Raw genomic sequence first — 23,793 nt, 5'->3', positions numbered from 1 at the left:
ATTCTAAACAAAAAATGTTCTATATATTTGTTTTAAAACTCAATACTTTTTGAGTTAAACGTGGTTGAAAATTTGCCATTTTCATTGAAAAATGACACTTTTTCGGACAGATTTTTGCGAATACCGTAAAAACTATGCATCTTTGTTTTTTTTTGGTACATGCTCAAATCGGTGTATTCAACTTGAAATAACAGAGAAAGGTCGATTTTAGTTGTATAAGTACCAATACCTTTTGTAGTTCTTGAACAGACCTTTAAAATGAGCAAAATTAAATATCGATTACATTTAAACTAAACGAGATATGCTGCAAAAAACATTGATGACTAATGTATTTTAAGAAAAAATAAGAAGTATATTCAACCCCTCATCCACCAGAATTGAAATACATCGTTTTCCTTCTACAATACCTTTTATTATAGTGTTATTTCTACAGTAGAACCTCGATTATCCGTCAGGGTACCGGACCAAGGGTATGACGGATAATCGAAAAGACGGTTAACAGAACATTAAGAAAAATTAAAAACTCATAGTATAACTCTCAAATTTCATTTGTATGGTTTGTTTGACAATATAAGAGGGATTTGTGTTCGTACAATCGAATCAATTTAAAATATTCTGAAATTTTATTTTGTTTTACTGTTGCTTCACATTTTGCGACGGCTGAATTTCTTAATCGGCATAAGATCATGCAATCTCCTTTATTGGCTTTTTCTTGTTGAGAATACCACTCGATGAATTATTGCTTCTCTAGATTATTTACGCAAATCTTTGTCAGTTAAAATAGGTACATCAACACAGCTACAGTCAAATTCCAAGTCTGTGTCAGCTTCTGAATCTGTCTGGTCCGCCTTTGTTGCCATTTCAATGATTTCTTTATCTGTCAGCAATGGATAGCCGTTTGTGTCCTCATCACAAATTAAATTAACTTTTTTTATTTTTTACATTAAAATTTTTGCTTATTCAATACAACTTCTTTATGTACCCTGACGGTTAACAGAGGTGACGGTTAATGGAGAGACGGATAATCGAGGTTCCACTGTATATACAAAAAGTTGGACGGGTTTAAAATGAATGGAATCAAATTATAGAGCGCATTTTTCAATTTTGTTAAAATTTTTCTTTTTCTCCATGTAACTTGAAAATGATAAGAGATACAGTAATGAAAAACAAAAACGAAATTTTTATTGAAAAAACCTCTACATTTTTGTTTGGTATCCTTTTTTCGTACCTCTTGTCATTTTTGAGTTACATGGACAAAAAGGAAGGTTTTGAAGAAAATTTAAAAATGCGCTCTATAATTTGATCTTATTTTTTTTTCAAAATACATTTATTTTAAACCCGTTCAACTTCTTGAACATAGAAATAACACTATAATAAAAGGTATTGTAGAAGGAAAACGATGCATTTAAATTCTGGTGGATGAGGGGTTAAATATACTTCTCACTTTTTCTTAAAATACATTAGTCATCAACGTTTTTGCAGCATATCTCGCTTAGTTTAAACGCAATTGACATTTATATCGCTCATTTCAAGCACAACAAAAGGTATTAGAAGCATTATACACCTAAAATTAACAGTTTCTTTGTTATTTCAAGTTGAATGCACCGATTTGAGCATGCAGCAAAAAACAAACTCCTCACCTACCATATCTCTTTTTGTATTATAACTAGAAGATTTGTGAAGGAACGAATCTCTTTGTTTTTTTATAAGCTACAAAAATGTTTTATATAATTTTTTAGTTAGATGCATTGTTTTTAAGGTATTCGCAAAAAACTGTCTGAAAAGGTGTCATTTTTCAATGAAGATGGCCAATTTTCAACCAAAAATAACTCAAAAAGGATTTTTCAAAAAAAATATATACATATATAGAACAGTTTTTACTTAGAATTAGGTGCTCTAGCCACTTCCGTGGTTATCTTGATTGAAAAATTTTCCACCCCCGAGAAGGGGTGGGAACCACCCCCAAGATAAAAGCGCACATCGATATAGGGTAGACTTTGTTTCTACCCTATTTCTTGAACTATTCCCTACTTACTATGGAAATATGAAGTAAATCGATTTAGTAGGATGGAATTCGGAGCCACATTGACTGCCCTAGTTTCTAATGGTAGGGGAGCAAAGTATGCTAAATGTGCAGTCACTCGAGCGCTTTGGGGACCTATTGGGTTGTGAAGAGTAGGTCCTAAAACCAAAAAAAGTTAAGTAAAGTTTTTCATTTTAGTGGGCGCTTGCCATTTTTTAATTTAATTTTCCATTTCCAATAACGGTTTTTTACGATTATAACGCCATCTGTCCATAATTCGAAAAAATGTTTCGAATAAAAGTTACTTATTTTTACGTAAGGAATCCAAATCTGCAATAAAAAATGAGGGCTCCTATTTAAGATTTTATAGTAACCCCCCACCCCACCTCCGTGGGGGTCGTGTTTGGTGCCATTCGATAGATTTTTCAAAAATATTGAATAAGTGTATTTTACAGTTTTTCGATCTGATGTTCGTTTCGCGAAATATCGCGGGATTCGTAATTAAAATATTAAATTTACCCCCCACCCCTCTCCGTGGGAAGCTGTGTTTAGTATCATTCGATAGATTTTAAAAAAATATTAAGCAAATATTTTTTAGTTTTTCGATCTGTCATTTGTTTCGCAAAATATTCCCTATTTTCTTCTGAAACTTTGGGACTCACCCATTTCCTTACGGCCGGCTCAAATCGTCAGATTTTTTTAAATATACACTCTTTTGCATGTACTTAACTTACCTTATCTTAATCTGACAATTTCGAGTTTTTTTAAGGATAGATTTTATTTTTCGGGCCCCCCTTAACGAACTCCCCTGTGTTAAGAGCCAATATATGGTAGAGGTACATCTGCACGGTACCAGGTTTCTCCCCATATGATAATCTGACGCGCTCGAGTAACTGCAAAAATCCCCGCTTGGGCTCCCCTACCATAAATAAGTGTGACAAACTTGAAGGGGTAATTCTACATGAAAAAATAATGAAAGTTTGCTTTATAATAGGCTTCGTAATGCTATGTCCGCAAAGGCTTCGTTTCCTAGATACGAGGTGTTGAAATTTTTCTTACAAACTGACGATTTTAAAATTGAAGCAATAGTCAAAACGGTTTAAGAAAATACCTAAAAATGATTTTTCCTTATTTTGACCATGATACCCCACTTATAAAAATCTGAAAAAAAATCATAGAGATAATTTGACAGCCAATAAATAATATATTTTTTCGACATTTTGTTCGGCCTAATTTTTTTTAAACAGTTTAAAATTTTCAAAAGCAAAAAAAAGATTGAATTTCGCGCCAAAAATTTTGGCAAAAAATGTGCTCTAGCTAGGCTATAAAAAATCCTACAAAACACATTTTCATTTTTTGGGGTTTTGTGGGTGGGGCTAGGGGTCTAAAATTGTTTTGGATGGATACCTACTCTTTGATGTAGAACCAAGTGGTATTTTTATTTTTGGAATATCGCTGGGGGTATTTTCCACTATCTTAACCGGCCAGACCCTTTGGATACTTTGCTGTCCTGAAAGTTTGATATCTTATGACGAGAATAAGACCAAAAAATTCCTTCAAAATATTGACAAAACACCTGTACTTAGAGCTATTTGAAAATGACCTGTTCTTCTCAAATGAGATAAACAAAAATAGAATTGTGTAAAAACTACTCGACCGATCGGGCCTTTCTTTTGCATATACAGGGTGTTTGGTAAAGAATGGGCCATAGCTTAACCTTAGATTCCTGAGCTTAAAATAGGTCGATTTAAGTTAACTTACCTTAGTACCAAAGTAGATAATAACCGAAATACAGGGTGTCAAAGTTAAACTTTTATTTTATTTATTCTTGAATATTTCCTGACAGGGGCTAGATTCCGTGCACTGTAGATATCAAAAACCTGTGGACACAGATGTCATAAGAATATTTGAATTTTTAGCTTTAATTGAATTATTTTGTAGTTTTACTAGGTTATACTCTAATTGATGCTGAAGTGACACTTAGTAAAACAAGAAAATATTTGAATTAAAACTAAAAATTCAAATATTTTCACGACAATTGCCATCGACAGAAAGCGACTGTAGATATCTACAGTGCACGGAATCTAGGCCCAGGAACGGGATATCAACACGAAATTTGGTAAACGGGGGTTTTTTGGGATGAGAAATCTAAATTCGCTACCAAAAATGATGTATTGCCCAGAGGCCGCCACATACGTCTTTCAGCGGTCATTTAATACGTTAAATTTTTTTATCCCCCACTCTACATACTTTTTGAATCAGAACTTTTATTCTCTTAATATTTTTACTTAAAAAAGGTATATTATCGCTAAATTCAACTGTTTTCGAGATACACGCATTTTAAATCTGCGATACAACATAATTTTTTGCATAATGTAGTTAGACCCGAAAAATAAACTTGAAACCATAATAATTGTGCCAGTTCTCATATTTATGTCATTGCATAGCAAATTCCATTTGAAGAAATTTGCGATATATTTTTGTTAATTTTTATGATTGTAAGTTATTTTTCGGGTGTAACTACAATGGTATGCAAAAGATTATGTTGCCTCGCAGATTTAAAATGCGTTTATCTCGAAAACGGTTGAGTTTAGCGAGATGAATGTAAAACTTTAAACTTTTTTAAGTAAAAATATTAAGAGAATGAAAGTTTTGATTTAAAAAGTATGTCGAGTGGGTAATAAAAAAAATAAAATTAAAAGCACTCATGGGAGTGCCGACAGAAGAGAAAACTTCTTATAGTATATAAATTACGAGCTCAATGCTTTTACCCCATTCTAAAAGAAGTGCTATACCTATATCATATACGATATACGCGATGCGTATGCCCTATGCTATTTATGTATTGTTATGATCTGCTTCTTATTCATTTTATATTAATTATTATTTATTGGAAGTCGCAAATCATACATAAAAAAATGAATAAAAATCTCAGGGTGCCTTTTTATAATATAAAAAAAAATCTAAATTATCTTACGTTATACTTATCTTCCCTCGTGGTTTCAGTATCTCTTAGTTGATCCTAATCGGGATAAAATAGGAAAAAGAAATAAAGCAAAAATATAAAATAAACATACAGAATTGTCTTTTATTTATCAAAATCAATACTCGAAAAATCTATCAAATCTAAAAACCTGTGGACACAGATGTCCGAATGAAATTTTTACCACTTAAATTTATTCTATTTAAAAAAAAAACAATGTATCGGTTTGTTTCCGATGACTTTGGTACAACAAAATAAACAAAACCAAATTATGTATTCGCAAGATTAGCTATACTTCCTATTTACTTTTTGAAATATTGGAATTTTAATTCCTACGCTTTTTACTCAAATTTTTAGTTTCCGAACATAAAAAATATCTTTCACATAAGTTGACTGACCTTTTGCTTCACTCCCTCTGATGTCTTCTCGTGACCCAAAACAGCTCTCCCTCGTTGACTATGTTAAAGGCTACTCATCAAAGCCCTCTCCGTTCTCCAGCTTCAAAACTATCAGCATACCAGCACCAATTCTCCAACAAGCCGGGCCTCTTTTGACACGTACTCGATGCAAACAAAACTCCAAAAATTCTCTGCTCTCCTTCTCACAATAATACAGAATCAAAGAGGTATTTCGTCTCAATTTGATCTGTCTCTCGTTCCACTTTTCAGCACTATTCTCCACTATCAAACAAACCACTGGTACTTGCTAATTACTTATCCACCAAAACGTCGACCGCTCCTCAGTGCTGCCAAATAACATACTGACTTCTTTTTCAAACTCTCTCAATCATTCAAACTGCTTTTCCCCTTCCAACTTGCCAAGAATCATAAACAATCTTTTCCATTCGACAAACAAACAGTCTTTTTCAACATTATTCCGACCATCCTAATTACTTTCGGGGAACTATACAACATTTACTCGTGTTGAAACAAAGATATAAAAATTCCAAACTTTCTTTTTAAACCACTTTTCTCGAAAATGATAATTACATCTAGCTGTGGATTCTATAGTTTCCGTAGTAAACAATCTTTTTCCATTATAAACCTAAATATATCGTCCTTTTCACTTTAATTATTCACAAAAGTCTTTAATGGTTCATCGGAAAACTCATTAAAAAAAAGAAATCCACTTACATCCAAACTAAATTCTAATAAATATTTACAGATCAATATACAGGGTGTGTCAAATTTATATGCCCGCGTTATTTAAAATAAAAAAATTTCATTTAATTTTCATTTCGCCTTTGATTGATAAATTGAAAACACAATAGTATACATACACATAATTTATATATGTACAAAATTTATTTCAGCGAAGTGATGACAGTCGCAAATTCAATACTTTTTCCCCATCCAAGAAGTGCACAACGTCCCTAAAGAAATTTTCAATTCAAGAATTTATTTCGTCGAAGCGATAACGGTCGCTAATTTACTACTTTTTCCCCATCCAAAAAGTGCACAACGTCCCTCAAGAAGTTTTCACTTCAAATATTTATTTCGTCGAATCGATGATGGTCGCTAATTTAATACTTTTTTACATCGAAAAAGTGCACAACGTCCCTAAATAAGTTTCACTTTAAATATTTATTTCGTCGAAGCTATTACGGCCCTAATTCATGACTTTTCCTCCATACAAAAAGTGCACAACGTCCCTATAAAAGATTTCACTTAAAAAATTTATTTTGTAGAAGCGATGATGGTCGCTAATTTAATTTTTCCTTATCCAAAAAGTGCACAACGTCCCTCAAGAAGTTTTTACTTCAAAAATTTATTTCGTCGAAGCTATGAAGGTTCGCTAATATAATATTTTTCCCGTCCAAAAAGTGCACAACGTCCCTCAAGAAGTTTCCACTTCAAAAATTTATTTAATCGAAGCGATGACGGTCGCTAATTTAATAATTTTTTTATATCGAAAAAGTGCACAAGGTCCATAAATAAGTTTCACTTCAAATATTTATTTCGTCGAAGCGATGACGGTCCCTAATTCAATACTTTTCCCCCATCCAAAAAGTGCCCAACGTTCCTAAAGAAGTTTTCACTTCAAAAATGTATTTCGTCGAAGCGATGACGATCGCTAATTTAATAATTTTCCCCATACAAAAAGTGCACAACGTTCCTAAAGAAGTTTTCACTTCAAAAATTTATTTCGTCGAAGCGATGACGGTCGCTAATTTAATCATTTTCCCCATACAAAAAGTGCACAACGTCCCTAAAGAAGTTTTCACTTCAAAAATTTATTTTGTCGAAGCGATAAAGGTCGCTAATTTATATTTTTCCCCATCCAAAAAGTGCACAACGGCCCTCAAGAAGTTTCACTTCAAATATTTATTTCGTCGAAGCGATGACGGTCCATAATTCAATACTTTTTCCCCATCCAAAAAGTGCACAACGTCCCTCAAGAAGTTTTCACTTCAAGAATTTATTTCATCGAAGCGATGACGGTCGATAATTTAATACTTTTTTCCATCCAAAAAGAGCACAACGTCCCTAAAGAAGTTTTTACTTCAGATGCTTATTTCGTCGAAGCGATGACGGTCGCTTATTTATTACTTTCTCTCCATCCACATTTAACAATTTTTCCCCATCCAAAAAGTGCACAACGTCCCTAAAGAAGTTTTCACTTCAAAAATTTATTTCGCCGAAGCGATGACGGTCGCTAATGCAATACTTCTTCCCCATCTAAAAAGTGCAGAACGTCCCCAAAAGAAGTTTTCACTTTAAAAATTTATTTTGCCGAAGCGATTACGGTCGCGATGACGTTCGCTAATTCAATACTTTTTCCCTATCTAAAAAGTGCACAACGTCCCCAAAAAAATTTTCACTTAAAAAATTTATTTCGTCGAAACGATGACGGTCGCTAATTTAATACTTTTTCCCCATCCAAAAATTGCACAACGACCCTTAAGAAATTTTCATTTCAAAAATTTATTTCTTCGAAGCGATGATGTCGCAATGACGGTCGCCAATTTAATACTTTTCCTATCCAAAAAGTGCACAACGTCCCTAAAGAAGTTTTCACTTCAATACATATACGTACAAAATTTATTTCGCCGAAGAGATGACGGCCGCGATGACGGTCGCGAAATAAATCCTTTTTCCCTATCGAAAAATAGGTTTTACATTTATTTTAAATTTAAATACTTCTATACAATTTATGTATAGATACATATAATATAGATACGTACAAAATTTATTTCGTCGAAGAGATGACGGTCGCTAGGATGGTCGCGAAATAAATCTTTTTTCCCCATCCTAAAATAGGTTTTACATTTATTTTAAATTTAAATACTTCTATACAATTTATATATATGTACATACAAATAATATATAGCATAAGCGATGACGGTCGCAATGACGGTCGCAAATTCAATGCTTTTTCCCCTATCCAAAAATCGCACAACGTCCCTAAAGAAGTTTTCACTTCAAAAAATTGAACCTATTAATACATCATTTTTGGTGGAGAATTAATATTCCCAATACTGACATACGGATGTGAATCTTGGACCCTGAAAAATTCGGAAAGAAGAAGAAAGATAGACGCCACTGAAATGTTCTGTTGGAGACGAATGCTACGAATTCCTTGGACCGACCATAGAACAAATAATTCGATTTTAAGAGAGCTAAAAGTTAGCCAACGACTCTCCAGTAAAGTCCATCTCCAACAATTAAAATACTTTGGACATGTTATGAGAGCAAACACAGAAAACATGGAAAGGCTCATTATACAAGGAAAGGTGGAAGGCCGAAGATCACGAGGAAGATCCCCAACAAAATGGATCGATCAGATTACAGGAATATGCAAAAGACCTACGCATGAGTTAAAAGAAATGACCAGAGACAGAGATCTTTGGAGACGGACAATACACGACATCACGTCGACCACTACACTCCCTCCGGGGGGTCAGGATTGAAGAGGGAGAAGTGGCGAATTTAGATTTCTTGTCCCAAAACTCCCCCGCTAACAAGTTTCGTGTTATTATCCCATGCCTGTTAGACAATATTTAAGAATAAATAAAATAAAAATTTTACTTTGACACCCTGTATTTCGGTTATTATCAACTTTTGTACCAAGGTACGTTAGCTTAATTCGACCTATTTTAACCTCCGGAATCTACGGTTAAGCTATGGCCCATTCTTTACCAAACACCCTGTATAGTAACTACAATTTTTTTCTTGGGTTTGTATGACTGCGGACCTTAGGGTCCATTCGCCCATCTAACCGATTTTGCTCATTTTTTACATTAATTTCAACTACTCTATGTTTATTTTCGTACTTCCGGGCCTAAAGTGACAACTTCACTCCCTTGTGACAGGTACTAAAGTGTCACATTTAATCCCTCCGGGATTAAATATTGACGAAACTCCCGGAACGATTAAATCACAAACAAACGAATTTAAGGGATATTTTATTGAAAAATATAATTAATTAGAATGGTAATTAACGTTAATATTCAAATTAATATTGTGACAGTTCGTCATATTGACCAGTCTTTCCTGGGTTAATGCAGCAGGTAACTGACGAGTAACAGATAGGTCCTTTTCATATTGAACTGGTGTTTGTTTCGAAGATCCTGCGGAAACAGGAAGCGAGAATGAGGACTGTGGCATAACTATAGTGGACGAATCGGCGACTTGACCAAATATTTTATCTGAAATTTTTTGTTTATTTTTAATAGACGATTCAATATATCCCTCGGCCACGTTGGAGGATTTCCATCCTCCATGTCTCTTCAGCACGTCTATTGTTGCTCCCGAATCAGCTAACAAAGACGCAGATGTGCGTCTAAAACAATGTCCCGTATAAGACGTCGCATTTTCTAATTTCAAGAAAGCTGCTATTTGCCGTGGAATTGTACCAAACATGTTTTTTCCTACTACTCGCGTAGTACATTCTTTGTTGATGTATTGAACAAAAAATTTTGAATGAGTTGTCCCTGTCTTTCGCAATGCCACATATTTCCGAAATATCGCCACAAAACTGATGGCACTGTTTTCTGAATTTTTGATCACAAAATTTCGGTCAATTTTATTTTTGGTGTTTCTAATCGCAATTAGGAAGGAATTGCCCAAATCTCTCACATCGTCGATTTCTAAATCAACCAACTCTTTTCCACGACAAGCTCCCGCAACGCCCAAAATAAGTGCAACCTACAAAAAAATTGATTTCTTAAAATTTCTGAATATAAACAAATTTCCAAATTTACCTTAAGCATTAAATATTTATCATCCGGAGCCTCCCGTAAGAACTGATCTACCTGCTCAGACGTGAGAATTCTTGACTTCTTTGGCTTAAATCCCTCATTTCTTCTCTTCAAAAAAGCTAATAATTTTGGAAATTTACTTATATCAATATCTTCTCTAATGTTAATAACCGATTTCAGCATTGAGTAATGTGCCCAGAGAGTTGAGGCACAAACCGCTTTTGATTTATCATCGAAGTAGACTAACAGCGCATTTTCAGTAGGTTGTCTCACATTTTTTAAGCGGCACCACTTTTTAAAAGCATCGTACTGCTGCTCGTATAGTTTTCTAGATTTCGGTGGTAACAATTCTTCACCTACTTCGGCTGCTCTTTTATCAATATCAGATACACCTTCTTCACTCATGATACCAATAATTATCAATAACAATGTTTCTTTACAATGACACTAGTAATGACAATGTTTCTAAATTATAACTGTCACAACGCAATGTTACTATGGTAACTTATTTTAAAGACAGTTTATTAAATGAGTTGAAGAGAGAAAAAACTGATTGAAATTATTGAAATAATTAATAAAATCATACCGGAAGTACGAAAAGTATCGTATATACCTTGCGACTGAAGTACATTTAATCCTTCAGGTAAATTATGGCCCTCCCTGCGGTCGGGCCATAAACTTTACCTTCAGGATTAAATGTACTACTTCAGTCCCGCGGTATATAATGTACTATTTCCTTCCCTATTTATACATTACAATATCATCATATAATTATTATTATACATTAACATTTTTTACTTCTATTTTTATTATTCATTTTTTATATGCAATTATTTTTTTTCCTTTTTTTTGTAGCTTTTTGTTATTTTTTTTGTTATTAATTTTTTTCGTTTTTTTTTTGTTTTTTTTTTTGTGTTTTTTGTTTTTTTTTTTCATTACGTAAATACATTAAAACTTACATTGTGAAGTGTGTTTTAAATATTTTAATAATTGTTTATTTTATAATTCTAAACAATTGAAAAAATGCTTACTTTCTGGTTTAATTTGCAATAACTTTTTTGTTCATAAATATTTTTTCAATTAGAAAATCTTATTTTAAAGAGTATGTTCAAGAAAGTCATCTGTTGAACGGTTTCATGTACAAAGAGTAGATTTTTCACAATATTGAAATGAATGAAAAAACTCGTTTTTTTTGCTTAAATGTTAATAAAAAAATGACGCAGTAAAAATTTCGATACCCACAGGATGGTACGCCTTTTCTATCGACCTCCTTCAGATATTCCAGTTGAAAAATAGTGAACAGCAAGTTTTCTATTTTTAAATGCTCCGTTTCTTGGGGTATATGAAAATAAAAGGAGACATTTAAAGAGTTTTCATTAAAATAGAAAAAAACAATGGTGTTCAGAAAATATTTATTTACATTGGCGTTATTAATTACGATATTTCTTGTTTATAGAACGATAAAATATTGTATATAATTATGTGTATTTAATATTCATATAATCCATCGTTTTGCTTATTTGTACTATTCTTTATTGTTTTCCTCATCGTTCGATTAAGTTGAATCACCTCGTTGTTGTGTACCGAGTTATCTAGTAGCGCTCCCCAAAACCGTTTTCTTGCAGGTTCAATAGTTCTACAATTCCACGCAAGAGCAGCGAGTCAAGTACGACCAGCAAGGGCAGTACTCGCGCAGGCAGTATCCATGCTTGGACCAAATCCTTAACGAGGCACTCGTCCAAGTCGTCAGGTGGTGGCGGACACAAGCGAACATCATCGACCGCTTCGTCGACCTCTTGCGAATTGGGGGAGGAGGCCACCCAGGTACTGATCGACGCGGGTACCTCCTCCCCTACAGTCACTTGTTCTCAACCTACGCCTATACCCAAAAAGAATGCTGTAAGTGTTTGCTAACCTTCGCTTGTTGGTGCTTATGGTTTAGGTCGTACGCTGGGTGGTGCTTATGGTCTAGAAATCCATTTTTAAGTACATTATATTTCTGACAAGCATTGTTTAAAGTATAACGAATCGTCTGTTGAGATCTTAACGCATTGGAATGTCGCATTTGTCTTAAGGTAAGTATACGTTACGTTGGTGCTCCATGCTCAGTGTGGATACGGCATGCGCTCCTCTACATATAAACCGCCACCGATTGGATCAAAGAGGGTTGAGGTCGCCCTGAGCGGCGCTCACCCTCGGCGATCCAATCGGTTGAATCGTTGGCGGTTTATATGTTGAGGAGCGCATGCCGTATCCACACTGAGCACCAACGTAATGGATACATACCTTTAGATAAAATTTTCAATAGACTTTCTACGGAAAATTTATTTGTTAAGAAGCTTTTCAGTTTTATGAAACTTATTTGTGTCATAGCCACTACATTCCTGAAATATGTCTATAGACCTACCTTCTTTATAGACCTACCAAGACCCAGGTATCCAAATCTTGATTTCTTTATTAGTTGTAAATCTTAAGTGAAGGGAATTTTGAACGACTGCCTTCGTTTTTTTAACCCAAAATTGTCGCAAGTATTTAGTCCAGTAAATGAACGGGAAATACGGCGATACCGTGTAATTTTCAAGGGCAACTCCGAATTGCATGAAAATTTGGATTTAAGTTCTACTTACCCTCCACTTCAAAGTTGAATTTGTGTCGTTGGTTGTTTTTACTTGGGGGGTGACAGTCACCCCTTCTCGGGGTGAAAAAACATACGTTCAGGATAAGCCCGGAAATGGATAAATTGACTGATTATAAGCAACTTTCGTTCTATAGAGTTTTTTATGTAAGTCAATACTTTTCGAGATATTAGCGATTGAAAATGTTTATTTTTCGACAAAAAAACTACGTTTTTAAACGGTTTTCTGCAGATAACTCATAAAGTAAATATTTTATCGAGAAAAATATTCTTAGTAAAAGTGTAGCTTATAAAAAAAACATGATGTATCAGTAAAGTCTATAAATCGAGTAAAAGCAAAGTTGTAGCTCATGAAAAATACGTTCTTATTTTTTTAATTCCAAATCGAATATTTCAACGGGAAATCACCGAAAAATTAAGCACTTCGGGAAAAATCCATTTAATAGTTATTTATGATATAAGTGTTAAAAGTACACGTTTAAGGCACGCATGTGAAAGTTTGCAGAATGAGCGAAGCGAGTTCTGCAATTCACATGAGTGTCTTAAAAATGTACTTTTTAACACGCATATCATACAATATTTTTTCTACAAACGTAATTACAGGACAATATCTACAAAAACTTTTACTTGAACTTGACTGACTCCATTTTTATATTTGTTTGACATTACATCAAAATTGCCTATACGGTCAATACGAACTGCAGTGCCATAAAAATTTTAAAGCGCTAGTGCCTTAAAGTGGCATTTTTAACGCTCGTGTGGAGTGCTAAAAATTGCATTTTTAACACGGTTGTAGAAAAACTTTTTTAAATTGTTTACAAAAATCTTCATTTTAGTTGTTTAGAAAAGTTTCTAGCATTAAAAATAAGCGAGTTAAGCTCAAAATAAAGTTGGTCCTTTTTTTTGGTAAAAAAATCATGAAAATCTCCCCGTGTTTAGCTCCCCAAATGAAATTAATCGTTACCGCTTTACAAACAATTTACTTTACTTTTCTATTTTTTATATGATCTGTCAATTTCACCGGTTTAAAGTGCTTATTTTTAAAAGGGTTATGTTAAAAGTGCTTGAAAGCGTCACTATACACGAGTGTATGCAAACTTTGAATAACCATATCTTAACCAATTTTTGTCGTACGGAAAAGCAAAATGAAACTAGCATATTTATTACAGCAAAACCTAGATACATTTTTTTACTCTTTGCGATTTTTCGTATCACTAATACTTTTTTTGGAAAAAGGAAAAAGGAAATTTTTCCAAAATTCTTAGAAAAAAATTTTTTACTATACAACTAAATTTTTTCAAAAATATGCACTTCAAACCGGTCAAACTTACACATCATAAATATAAACAATATACATACATTTAAAGTAAATGGTAAAGCGGTAACGATTAATTTTATTTAGGGTGATAAATAGAGGGAGATTTTCACGATTTTTTTTTACCAAAAAAAAGGGGCCCACTTTTTTTTAAGCGTAACCAGTTTATTTTTTATGCCAAAAACATTTGTAAAAAATAAAAATAAAACTTTTTTTTAAACACTTTAAAAAATGTTAATCAGTTTTTCCGGAGAATTGCTTAATTTTTCGGTAATTTACCGTGGAAATATTCAATTTGAAATTAGACGAATAAGAACGTATTTTTCATTTTACAACTTTGCTTTTACTCGGTTTATATACTTCCTTGATACACCATTCTTTTAGTTTTTTATAAGCTACACTTTATCTAAGAATATTTTTTTCGATTGAATATTTACTTTTTGAGTTATTTGCGGAAAACCATCTGAAAACGTAGTTTTTTTTGTCGAAAAATATACATTTTCAATCGCAAATATCTCGAAAAGTATTGGCTTATAAAAACTCTATAGAACTAAAGTTGCTTATAATCAACTAAAGTTGCTTATAAATCAGTCAATTTATGCATTTCCAGGCTTATCTTGAACGTATGTTTTTTCAACCCCCTAGAAGGGGTGACTGTCACCCCCCAAGTCAAAGCAACCAACGGCACAAATTCAACTTTGAAGTGAAGCGTAAGTAGAACCTTAATCCAAATTTTCATGCAATTCGGAGTTGCCTCTGAAAATTACACCCCAAAACGGTCATTTATTGGCCTAATTGTATGATATCAAAAAGTTCGATTAACTTTTCGGTATATTCAAAAGGCTATACCTGGATAAGATGATAAAATCTCCACTTGGCTGGATTCTTATTTGAGATTAGGCACTCGAAAGTACATATCTAAAAACCCCTTGAGCCAAATTTTTTGCTCCCTAGGTGGCACCAGGTGTACTCTATCGCAAAAATGTGTTTTTTGCGATCCTTTGCTTTAAAAAATTAATGAACATACATTTTAATGCTCACTAACACTGATTTTTCTCAGATTTTTTTAATCGAAATTGAGCTCAGGAAAAATATTTCAATTTTTCAAAGAAATTTTAGGTTATGTTTCTTCTAAACAATCTTCTAACTCTAACTAATTGTTTTTTGTGTATTTGTTCCGTTATTTTAAATGGCAGGGTTATACATATTTGCCATTTTCTCTTCGAAACGTCCTTAAAATTCGAAAACATGGTGTTTTCCCCATGCCTTTAGAACATAAACTCAACTGCATGTCAAAAAATTTGACGACGATTTTTGATAATTTCTTTTTGTTATTTCTGATAACAGGATCAGGCTTGCCATTTTCAGACCAGAACTTGCTCAAAATACGACAAACTCTCTTTTTTGAAATTTTTTCCATGTTTTTAACACAATAACCTCTGCTGCATGTTGAAAGAATGATTTTTAATTTACTTTTCCGTTTTTTATAATAGAATATGTTGGCCATATTTCAGACGGAAACATAGGTACTCTAAATTCGAAAAAACTGCATATTTCGACGATATCTTTAATATTTTAAGCACAAAACCTCATTTAAATGTGACAAATAACGATTTATGTTTCCCTACACTCCTTATATATCGTGCCTGCGCAACCTGAGAGAGTGGTACGGATGTACATCAAATGAACTTTTTAGAGCAGCCGTCTCTAAAATACGAATAGCTATGATGATTGCCGACCTCCGCCGCGGAGATGGCACTTAAAGAAGAAGACACTCCTTCATTCGAGTGGTGATTACCATTTAAATATTAGATATCATTTATGATAAATTAATAAAATAATTATATTTCATTTCATATTAGATTTTTTTTTCAATTTGTATAAGTAATCACAAAATTTTATAAAATGTTCAAACTCACATTACAATAATAGTTTTAGTCTTCGTCACTATCTTTATTTATTAGGGTATCTGATATGATAATCAGTATCTGATGTGATAATTCTATCTGTGATACTATCTTTTTATCACATCAGGTAGTGACTACGTAATAGGGCTTTTCATTCACAGTCATTTGTTTCGAGCTTCTGTCATGTGTCACATAATATTAATATATCTACGTCATACGTTATTGGCATATTCCAATGATACAAACCAAAGACGTATGACGTAGATATATTAATATTATGTGACACATGACAGAAGCTCGAAACAAATGACAATCGATGAAAAGCCCTATAAACGAAGATAGTGACGAAGACTAAAACTATTATTGCAATGTGGTTTTGAACAGTTTTTACTAATTTGTAATTTTATAAAATTTGATTAATACAAATTTAAAAAAGCTAGGATGCTATGAAATTAAATATAATTCTTTTATAAATTTAATACATGGATGATAATATTTAAATCGAAAAATGCAGTTTTTTCGAATTTAGGGTATGTTCCGGTGTGAAAAAATAGCCAACATGAGTCTGCTATTAGAAAAAAAAACGGAAAAAATAGATGAAAAATCGTTCTTTATTCACCCGCAGTAGAGGTTGCGTGCTAAAAACATGGGAACCATTTTCAGAAAAGAGGGCTTGTCGTATTTTGAGCATTTTCTGGGCTGAAAATGGTAAATCTGCTACCGCTATTAGAAATAACAAAAATGATTATGAAAAATCATGATTGATTGACATGCAGTTGAGTTTATGTAATAAAAACATGGGGGAAAACAGAAAAAATTGTGTTTTCGAATTTTGAGGATGTTATGAAGAGAAAATGGCAAATCTAACCCCGCCATTCAAGAGGACGGAAAAAATACACAAAAAATAATTATGTATTTAGAAGTTTGCCAAAAATTCTTCACATCACCTAATTTTTTTTTGAAACATTCAAATATTTTTCATGAGCTCAATTTTGATTTAAAAAATGTGAAAACAAATCAGAAAGTTTGTAGGTATAAAAATATACGTTCATGAATTTTTTTCAGATTTTTTCAAGCCAAAGATCGCCAGGAAATTTTTTTAAACACATTTTTTGTGACATGTGACCCATAGGGCCACATATGACGCTAAAAATTTGACTAAAGGGGTTTCTAAATATATGTATTTTCGAGTGCCCAATCCCAAATAAGAATTCAGCCGAGTGCAGATTTTACCATATTATCCCGCTGTGGCCTTTATAGTCTAAGAGAGAGCTGGGAGCGGATTTTGTGCGTGACAATATGGAAAAACTATACGGGGATATGTTGAATTAGTTGTGTACATGACTTTCCTCAACGGACGGAAACCAGAGTGGGGGACGAGGGTAGTTATATAAGGGGCAAAGTCGCGGTTTTTATTATTTTTTTTGTGACGCTCATGATCGAGGCACCAAAGTTTGGGAATAAGTAGGTCAAGATGTAACTAAGTAAAATCTCCAGGGGCGGAACGCTGCGTGGCCGACAAAGGGGTAGAGGCAGGGGTGAATACAAAAAATATAAGGGGTTTTTTGCGACGTTCCTGATCGAGATAGTACAACAAAATTTGGGAATAAGTAGACTATGACATAAGAAAGTAAAATCTCCAGAGGCGGAAACCAGAGTGGGCGACGAGGTTAGTTATAAGGCGTCAAAGTACCGGTTTTTATTATTTTTTTTGTGACGCTCAAGATCGAGATAGTGCACCAAAATTTGGGAATAACTAGGTCATGACGTAACTAAGTAAAAACTCCAGTGGCGGAACTCCGCGTGGCAGACAAATGGGTGGGCCAGGGGTGAAATTAAAAATATAAGGACTTTTTTGTGATGTTTCTGAGCGAGATATTGCACCAAAATTTGGGAATAAGTAGACCATGACATAACTAAGTAAAATCAACAGAGGCGGAAACCAGAGTTGGGGACGAGTGTAGTTATAAGGGGTCAAAGTCGGGGTTTTTCTTTTTTTTGTGACGCGCATGATCGAGATAGTGCCCCAAAATTTGGGAATAAATAGATCATGACATACCTAAGTAAAATCTCCAGGGGCGGAACGCTGCGTGGGGGACAAATATTGTGTTCCGTCACAAAAAAAAAAGAATACAAACTACGACTTTAACCCCTTAAAACTACCCTCGTCCCCAGCTCTGGTTTCCGCTGCTGGAGATTTTGTTAGTTACGCCATGATCTACTTACTCCCAAAATATCCCTTAAAATTTTTATATTCAGCCCTGCCCCCACACCTTTGTCGGCCACGCAGCGTTCCGCCCCTGAAGATTTCACTTAGTTACGTCATGGCCTAGGTATTTCCAAATTTTGGTGCACTATCTCGATCATGAGCGCCACAAAAAAAATAATAAAAACCGCGACTTTGACCCTTTATAACTACCCTCGTCCCCCACTCTGCTTTCCGCCTCTGGGGATTTTACTTAGTTATGTCATGGTCTACTTATTCCCAAATTTTGGTGCACTATCTCAATCACGAACGTCGCAAAAAACCCCTTATATTTTTTATATTCACCCCTGCCCCCATCCCTTTGTCGGCCATGCAGCGTTCCGCCCCTGAAGATTTTACTTAGTTACGTCATAACCTACTTATTCCCAAATTTTGGTGCACTATCTCGATCATGAGCGTCACAAAAGAAATAATAAAAACCGCGACTTTGACCCCTTATAACCACCCTCGTCCCCCACTCTGGTTTCCGCCCTTTGAGGAAAGTCATGTATACAACTAATTCAACATATCCCCGTATATTTTTTTCATATTACTTATCACGCACAAAATCCGCTTCTATCTCTCGCGACTATTATGACAGTTACTCTGTATGAATCTCTATACCGCTGTACCATTTTGGACTTTTACTTTTTACTCATTTCTTCCCTAGAGTTCTCTACTTTGAAGCATCTGAGCTTCAAGATGAATTCTTAATCACCTGTTTGTGTTATCTAACACCCTGATCTTTAAACGTAAAAATGTTAAATCAATACACAAACAATGCAATAGACAAATATTTAGCGATAAAATTTATAAACGTGTAGTGTACTTAAAAGTAGATGGTGAGGCTGTTAGGGATATGTGTTTTGTTGGGTTTTTATTACTCGAATTCGGTGTTTATCTTATTAATATTGGTTATAACATATACAGGGTGTTTCAAAATAAGTGTGATTAACTTTAAGGGGCAATTCTACATAAAAAATAATGACAGTTTGCTCTATAAACGTTATGTCCGCAAATGCTTCGTTTTCGAGATACGGAGTGTTGAAATTGTTCTTACAAACTGACGATTTATTTATTGCTCTAAAACCGGTTGAGATATGCAAATGAAATTTGGTGGGTTTTAAAAGGTAGTTATTGCGCTTTTTTTTTTGATATAAAATTAAGAATTTTATATTCACCATTGGCGCGCCAAATCTAAAATTTTGAGAGATATAAAATCTGAGACATTTCAAATTAAAAATATCTTTTGAATTCCACGTTCAATTGTTTACAAAAAATCTATCTTCCCTTTTTTCATACGACGCGACTTCGTTTTATGCAAAAAATAAAACATCTTAACGCTTACAAAGTATTCGATATACATAAGTTTCTATATAAATGAACTTTGAATATATTATGTACTTTGTAAGCGTTAAGATATTTTATTTTGTACATAAAAATTGCGCATCGTATGAAAAAAAAAGGAAAGATGGATTTTTGGTCACAAATTGAACGAGACATTCAAAAATGATTTTTAATTTGAAATATCTCAGTACCGTACTATTTTCTTCTTTAAAAAATTTCAGATTTCAGACAAAAATTAATCCTTTTAAAGTTATAAGAAAAGAAAGTAGAAAAAATTCGATGTTTTTCGACATTTTTAAATATTTCAATTTTTTTATTAATGTTTCGGGCATATTTGAGAAGGAGCATAAGTCAATTATAATTATTGAAATTGTCACCTAACTTTATCTCCAAAAATCCGAATGCCACCTCTCACATCCACCTCAAAACAGATCCGCCCTGGTCTATATACCGAACGTGTGGATGAGATTGGGCGAATGCCAGCTGACATGTACATCGAAAACAATTTAGAAGATTTATGTATTGCCATTTGCCAGCCATATTGGATATGACAGTTTCGTGATAATGCACGATAACACACGTCCTCATGTCGCTAGAATAGTAAATAATTAACCCGTGTTGAGCTGCCCCCCCCCCCACTTGCAAAAATCAAAAAACAAATAGCCCTGATTTATGAGCTCTCATATTCCGCAAACTAAAAATTTTGAGCTCGTTCCACTGAGCAGGAATTTGATACTTTAGTGGGGGGGGGGGGGCTGAGTCAGCCTCCTCCACTACTTAAAAATAGGAATATTGAATCGGTTTTTGCGGCAGAATTACGAGCTATTTATGAGCTCTTGAAATTATATAGTTGCGATTTTTGAGCTCATCCCCTTCACCCCCAAACAACCCTTTAATTGATTTAACATAAGAGAAAAATGCTGAGAAAACTTAAAATATATCGTATTGCGGATATAATTCCTATAACTTATATACTCTAAGAATAAACTATTAAATCACGTGCATCTCGATTATTGAGCTACAACCCCTTCGCCAGAAAACCACCCTATCTTCCCGGCTTAAGAGAAAGTTGTACTTAAAATGCATTAAACTAATTATTTGGCGACGACATATCATTGAATAATTTATAAGCTTGCAAATTACGCGAATTTAGATCAGTAAATTACAATTTATTTTGTATAGTGCAGTCACTGAAGGTAAAAATCAACGATTACCTTTCGGTGAACCTTCATCCATTTTCACGAAAATTGGTCAGTGGTTAGAGGATACGTCAAGAAACAAAGGTGACATGATACCACCTTGCGCCTTTACTCTGAGGGTGAATACCGCCCCTTCTCGGGGGTGAAAATTATTTTATTAAAAATAACTTCACAAATCAATAAAAGAACAAATTAAAAGCAAAATTTATTATATAAAAATAATAAAATAAGTCAATACTTTTTAAGCTATTAAAGATCAAAGATTTTAATTATTCGTGAAAAAAATGCATGTAATGAAGCGGTTTTTCGTAAATCACTGAAAAACTGTAAGTTTTTACAAAAAAGTTAATAGTAGTTTAATTCGTAAAGCTTATATTCTAAGAATAAACTCTTAAATCACGCGCCTTTCGATTATAGAGTTACAACCCCTTCGCAAGAAAACCATCCCATATTCCCGGCTTAAGAGAGAGTTGTACTTAAAATAATTTAAATTAATTATTTGGAGACTACATATCATTTAATAATTTATGAGCTTGCAAAATATACGCATGTCAATTATTGAATTGCCATTTTCTTTCTATAGTGCAGTCACTGAAGGTAAAAATCAACTACGACCTTCGATTTCGGTAAATCTCCATTCATTTTCACGAATTAACAATAACAACTTGGGGTTTTAACCTGGGGTATATGTCACCCCTTCTCGGGGGTGAAAATTACTTTATTAAAAATAACCCCACAAATCGAGAGCGGGACAAATTGTAAGCAAAATTTGTTATATAATGTGATTAAAATAAATTATTACTTTTTGAGTTATTAAAGATCAGATATTTTAATTTTTGTGAAAGAAAATGCATGTTTTAAAGCGATTTTTCATAAATTACTCAAATACTGTTAAGTTTTTACAAAAAAGTGTTCATCACTAAAATTGAAGCCAATAAAAAATATAATAAATTGCTTACTTGAAAAACCCTTTAATGTTAATTTAAAGTAAGTTATTGGTAATTAAATGTATATTTTTTTCTGCGACTGTTCAAATCTAAGGATTCAAGCTTAAATAACGGGAAAGAGATGCATTTTATAACACTTAGGTACTAAATACTTATCAAAGTACTTAGAAATACCTATCCAAAATGAGCTCCAGAAAAAGTCGATAGCATCAAAATCCGCTCACCAATTTTGGTGAAAATGAATGCAGATTTACCGAAATCGAAGGTCATAGTTGATTTTTACCTTCAGTGACTGCACTATAGAAAGAAAATGGCAATTCAATAATTGAGATGCGTATATTTTGCGAGCTCATAAATTATTAAACGATATCTAGTCGACAAATAATTAATTTAAATTATTTTAAGTACAACTCTCTCTCTCTTAAGCCGGGAATATGGGATGGTTTTCTTGCGAAGGGGTTGTATCTCAATAATCGAAAGGCGCGTGATTTAAGAGTTTTTTCTTAGAATATAAGCTATACGAATAAAACTACTATTAACTTTTTTGTAAAAACTTAGTTTTTCAGTGATTTACGAAAAACCGCTTCAAAACATGCATTTTTTTCACGAATAATTAAAATTTTTGATCTTTAATAACTTAAAAAGTATTGACTTATTTTAATCACTTTATATAATACATTTTGCTTATAATTTGTTCTTTTATAGATTTGTGCAGTTATTTTTTATAAAATAATTTTTCTCCCCCGAGAAGGGGCGGTATCCACCCTCAGGGTAAAGGCGCAAGGTGGTATCATGTCACCTTTGTTTCTTGGGGTATCCTCTAACCACTGACCAATTTTCGTGAAAATCGATGAAGGTTCACCGAAATTGAAGGTAATCGTTGATTTTTAGTTTCAGTGACTGCACTATATAAAATAAATTGCAATTTACCGATTTAAATGCGCGTAATTTGAAAGCTTATAAATTATTAAATGATATGTAGTCGCCAAATAATTAATTTAATGCATTTCAAGTACAACTTTCTCTTAAGCCGGGAAGATAGGGTGGTTTTCTTGTGAAGGGGTTGTAGCTCAATAATCTAAATGCACGTGATTTAATAGGTTATTCTTAGAGTATATACGCTGTAGGAATTATATCCTCAATACGATATATTTTAAGTTTTCTCAGCATTTTTCTCTTAAGTTAAATCAATTAAAGGGTTGTTTGGGGGTGAAGGGGATGAGCTCAAAAATCGCAACTATATAATTTCAAGAGCTCATAAATAGCTCGTAATTCTGCCGCAAAAACCGATTCAATATTCCTATTTTTAAGTAGTGGGGGAGGCTGACTCAGCCCCCCCCCCCACTAAAGTATTAAATTCCTGCTCAGTGGAACGAGCTCAAAATTTTTAGTTTGCGGAATATGAGAGCTCATAAATAGCTCATAAATCAGGGCTATTCGTTTTTTAATTTTTGCAAGTGGGGGGGGCCAGCTCAACACGGGTAAATAATTACTCTGATGAGATTCAATTTAAAAATTATATTGGCCACCATGTAACCCATATCAGATTCAAATCTGATCGAGCACTTATACGACACTTGAAAGCATCGCATTCCGAAAAAAAATCTTATCCCTATGACACTGAGAGGTCCAAAGATTGCTGCACAAAACATTTCACTTCACACTTTAATTTCAAAATATTCCATATTTTTGTCCATGAGTGTCGTTTTTCATTTCATACATATTTAGTGTTTCAAATAATAGTTATTTATGATATAAGTGTTAAAAGTACACGTTTAAGGCACGCATGTGAAAGTTTGCAGAATGAGCGATAGCGAGTTCTGCAATTCACACGAGTGCCTTAAAAATGTAATTTTTAGCACGCATATCATACAATATTTTTTCTACAAACGTAATTACAGGACAATATCTACAAAAACTTTTACTTGAACTTAACTGACATTCCATTTTTATATTTTTTTGACATTACATCAAAATGCCTATACGGTCAAT

At 33.5% G+C, this 23,793-nt stretch overlaps 1 protein-coding gene across 15 annotated transcripts in view; it reads left to right on the top strand.

Moving 5' to 3' along the window:
* LOC126881576 (titin) overlaps positions 1-23,793 on the top strand; it is a 405,229-nt gene that overhangs the window by 33,938 nt on the left and 347,498 nt on the right. For 14 of the 15 annotated variants that reach the window (XR_007696921.1, XM_050645903.1, XM_050645901.1 and 11 more), the window contains one exon: positions 11,832-12,105. The exons of the other annotated variant lie outside the window; for it this stretch is intronic. The gene's annotated coding sequence lies outside the window, so the exon portion shown is untranslated. The remainder of the gene's footprint in view (positions 1-11,831; positions 12,106-23,793) is intronic. 15 annotated transcript variants of the gene reach the window in all.

This window comes from Diabrotica virgifera, chromosome 3 (genome assembly GCF_917563875.1).
Source record: "Diabrotica virgifera virgifera chromosome 3, PGI_DIABVI_V3a".
Classification (NCBI taxonomy): Eukaryota; Metazoa; Arthropoda; class Insecta; order Coleoptera; family Chrysomelidae; genus Diabrotica; species Diabrotica virgifera.
The sequence above is the reverse complement of the archived record's forward strand: the minus strand, read 5'-3'. Positions and strand labels throughout refer to the sequence as shown.